This window comes from Artibeus jamaicensis, unplaced genomic scaffold (genome assembly GCF_021234435.1).
Source record: "Artibeus jamaicensis isolate MK-2021 breed Jamaican fruit bat unplaced genomic scaffold, CSHL_Jam_final scaffold_474, whole genome shotgun sequence".
NCBI classification, from domain to species: Eukaryota; Metazoa; Chordata; class Mammalia; order Chiroptera; family Phyllostomidae; genus Artibeus; species Artibeus jamaicensis.
The window spans coordinates 49,622,042-49,626,725 of record NW_026522046.1 but is presented as its reverse complement, the minus strand read 5'-3'; positions in this window follow the sequence as shown (position 1 = coordinate 49,626,725).

Below are 4,684 nucleotides of genomic sequence, written 5' to 3'. Positions count from 1 at the left end.
CCCCCACATCACAGATGAGAAGATCGGGGCATTTCAGGCTCCAGTCGGTGCACGAGGTCACAGTCCTGGAAAGGGTAGCTTCAGGGTCTGCCTCCCAGGAGTCTTGACAGCAGAGAAGCTTTTAGCCTCATGTCACATCGTCCCTCAACCACAAGGGCATGTCCGGTCCCCAGAACCACTGACTGGCCCGGGGGTGCCGACACCCATGTGCTACCAGGCATCCCGTAAACTCACTGGAGTTTCAGGTCCTGAGTGGTCAAACACACTCCTTTTCATGATGCCCTGAAATTACCTCGTTTGTTTGTTTGTCAAATTCCAAGTCTTCAAAAATAAATCCTGGTATTAGGATACGTTAAAAAGTCAGCATTGAGAAAGGTGACAAGAAAGACGGAATCCTGTGCACAACTGTCCCCGGGGGTGAACGGCCTCACCTACACCTCACAGCTCTACGGCCACGCTCAGCACAGGCTTGGTCTGCTCTGGGTGGGACAAGCCGTGCGAGGGAGTTCATCCCGGGGCACCGAGGGCGCGCCAGGACCCAATTTCAGCGCGGTAGAATTCGAACAGCGGAATGGCAAAATGAGCAAACTGAGCTCACAAGGCTGGTGAGCAAGAAAACGGGAAGAGTGTCCCCAAGCCGGAGGTTTCCCAGGAGCCGAGGCCCCATCCACTCGTCTCCTACAGAGACACCTCTGCTGTGCGTGTTTCCCCATTGTCCCTTGGCACCGCACACAGCCCAGTGAGCGACACTCGACCAGGCCCAATCCACTCCAGAAAGTCCGGCTGGACTCCTGTCTCGGGCTGCTGCCTGACCACAAGCCTCCGGTGCACAGAAAGCGCCCCAGCACCGCGGAGCAGCCACGTCTGCTCTCCACACCACCCCCTCCCGGGATGTCCACCAACGCCCCAGCCCTGCTCTGGAGCCGAGTTCACAGACAGAAAGCTCGCCCAGCCCCGCACTGCTTCATAAGGGTTAGATGAGAGACGTGGCGTCACCCGCCACACACGCCCCTTCTGCCTTCGCTCAGCAAAGACTCTGGGAAGAGGGGAAGGAGGAGGAGCTGGGGACACTCAGGAGAGGAAATGGCAGGAGAGGAAGGCACGCAGATGTCACCCAGACAGCTTCCGGCTCCGGCGCTTTCCCCTCCCCTCACTGCTGTCCCCCAGAACAGGACTGGACACCAGCAGGGACCGGTAGGCCCCGCATCTTGTCTGACTGGGGCTTCAGGGCAGAAAAGCTTCCAAACCTATTCCTCGGTGCAGTGACCCTCTCTCAGCTCCCCAACCAAAGAAAGGACGCACAAAAACAGCCGTTAATATTTACGCCTTCTTACTGGCTTCTTTTGTCCCAGACCTCTGCTGTGGAACTTCCCTCCTCTTCCGATCAACATTTGTCCAGGAGGCCTACCGACCGCCGCACGGCGCCACTCACGCAGTCAGCAGGCGCACCTCTGATTTCTGACTAAAAGCTTTTTTTCACATGCCTCCCAATTTTAGCTGTCACAATTGCTATTCTTCTCGCCAAAACTCCCAGTGAGTCATTGCTGGCCGTCACGAGGCCGTCTGCACAGTGTCACTGGGTAGTGACTCGCAGCCTTTGTTCAAACCCTGAGATGCGGCAGCATCTCGCAGGGTGGACAGGATGCCACAGAACCCATCTTCCTCACTGCAAACGGCAGCCGGGGCATCGCGACGGCGTGAAGAGTGACGGCAACGTGTAATAAGCAAGTGCTGCTCACTGCCGCAGAATTACGATGTTGTACACAAAAAATGGGCTTCCGTTTCTCTGTTCCAAATGCTGCCCTTTATACTCGTGAGAGACCCTTGCTGTGCAGAGGTGGTCGCAGTTGTCAGGGGTGACCTCACAGGGCCCTGAGGGGCTCCCTGGGGGCCTCGCTAGATGTGACCCCGGTGTGGGAGGGTGTGGTTTCCAATGGGGCAGGCGACACTTCGCAGTCACAGGTGGGGCAGCGGCCCGAGGTGTGCAGTCACCTGGTTTTTCCCATCGTTTATTAATCTTCCGGTTGGTTGGTGTGTGGTCCTGTCGGTTTGGGGGCAGGGTACCACTGGGTACGCCTTCACCCGCCGCGCAGAAACCCGCTCAGACTCTGTGGCTGTACCAAGTATTCTACGTCAGAGGGCCGTGCACAGAGATGAGGGGGTCTCGTCGACTGCGCTCTGTGTCGGGCTTGACGTTTCATGTTCTAACCCATCAACACGGACACAGTGCGTCGCTATCAGAGGTGGAGGAACAGCCTTCCAGGCCATAAGGAGACTTGTTTTCACAAATCGTCTTAGAAGCAAAGCCTCCCGGTTTCTCTCTCATTCTCCCCCTTATGAGAGAGACCTTAACTAACACAACAAAAAAACGGTGAGGGGTTGGTAACTAATGGCAACCAAAATGCGGCCTCGGCGCTGGGCAGGAAGAGTAGTGGCAGCCTTGCGGGGAGTCACAGGGAGCCGGCCCGTGGGAGTGGGGCGGCGGGGACTCCGGTGACGCGGGACCCAGAGTTTTTAGAGGAAGGCAGAAGACCATATCTCGCGTGAATTCTTCTGATACTTAAATACTGGCGACTGAGTTGGACTTTAGTAGACAGCCCGCCGGGACCCACACTTGTGCGAGGAACAAGCTGTGTGGGCGGGTTCGATGGGGGCCAGGAGAGCGCGAGACCCATTGTTCCAACCGGAGTGAGGGGTTGGGGGGCACAGGGAGGAGAGGGCAGCCGGAGGGTTCGTCACTGCAGACGAATGTTCTCTACTCAGTCTGTTCAAATTTCGTGTGTTGGGGTGACATTGAATAATGAGCTCCTGTAGGGTCAAGTGTACATCTCTCTGGTACGTCATCTGCATGTGGCACTTTGTGCTCATCACCCAGAGTCCGGTCTCCCCCCGTCACCACGAGTGTGAGCCCTGCACACTCTTCAGGCCCCGCCACCCCTTCCCATGTGGAGTCTGCCGGACTGTTGTCCTTGTGTATGAGTTTCTCTGTGGCCTTCAGTTTTATGTCCCGTACCTGAGTGAGGTCACGCGGTCCTTAGGTCTCTCCGATCCGTCTCACTCGGCACGGTGTTCTCAGGGCCCAAACGCAGCGCTTCACCTTTCCTCGCGGCCGAGCAGCGTCCACGGTGCAGAGGCACCACGTCCCCTCTGTCCAGTCCTCCACCGAAGGACACCCCGCTGTCTCCGTGTCCCGGCTGCCGTGAAAGATGCTGCAGGGAACATAGGGGTGCATGTGTCTTTGCAAATAAATGTTTCCGATTTTGGGGGTAGATGCCCAGCAGAGGGGTTGCCGGGCCATATGAAAGCTGTATTCTTAATTTTTTGAGGTGTCTCCAGACTGTGTTCCACGGTGGCTGCCCTGGCTCACACTCCCACCCGCGGTGAATGAGGGCTGCTTGCTCCCCACAGCCTCTCCCACCCTTGTGATCGTCTGTCTGGTTGGAGGCGGCCATTCTCACCCGTACGAGGTGGTATCTTGGAGTTTTAATGTGCGTTTCCCTAACAGCTAGTGAGTCTGTCCGCCATTTATAGGTCTTCTTGGAAGAAGTGTCTGTTCAGGGCCCTGACCCATTTCCTCACTGGGTTGTTTGTGATTTTTTGTTGTTGAGTTGAATGAGTTCTTTACTGACTATTATTTTGATTCACACTAGTCAGTAAAAAGTCACTTACTCATAAGCAGACAACCATTTTCAAGCAATTCTTCGGAAAACGGAGACTTGGGCAAGACCCGATGCTCCTCACCGCAGGGACTGGGGCTTTTCTCCCGGTGGCAAGGAGCCCGTGGGAAAACTTTGGAAAATTAAAGTCTCATAAGGTCAATGTTTAAGGTGGCTGTTGGCTGTGGGTGTAGCCGCCTCGTTACTCCTCTGGTTGATAAGAGCCTGTGAGGTGCTGCCTGTCCTTAAAATCGCCATCAAGCACACTTTAGATGGAGAAAACGTTTACAGTCTAAGCATGCGCAGTGTGAGTCGTTAAAGGCCGTCTCTGCTCAGCGCCGCCAGCCACACCTCAAGCTCCTGAACCATCTACGCCGCAGGTTGGGCTGCGGTCGGGGTTCCGTTGGTGCCTTTGTCTTGAAACTGCCTGGAAACGAGGCAATATGTGGGAATAAAATGTGATAAATCTGTCAGACATGTTCCTAATTGTTATTCGGATTGAAAGAGGACGAAAGACAATAAAAGCAACAGAGAAATACAGCAATACAATCACTGGGAGTCAGGTCAAAGCTCCGGAAGGAGCCATTGCTGTGGAAGGTGTCTTGCGAGCGATCGGGGACCCCTGTAGGCCCCGAGTCTCGGCCGGAATGCCACGGCACATGCCCGTACCTCTTGGCCAGGGTATCTGAGGCAGAGAGAGAGACAGAGTGAACCCGAGAAGCTTTGGTCCTGAAGGTCCCTCTGCCCAGCCTTTCCAAGGCTCCATCGGCTCGTGCCAGGCAGGCTCGGCGGACCCGGCTGCCCCAGAGGGGCTGCTGCGGCCAGGGGGCCCGAGGTGAGGCTGTGCGGCCGTCCTGGGGCTGTGGGTGGGTCTGCAGAGCTGCCTGCCTGTGCCTGCCTCCAGCCACAGAGCTCAGCCTCCTGACCCACAGCTCAGGGAGCTGGGACCTCAAGGAGAAGGACGCGAACTGAGACACTGCTCTGCCGTCGGCCAGGAGGCCACGGAAACCCGGTCCACAGCTGGCCCT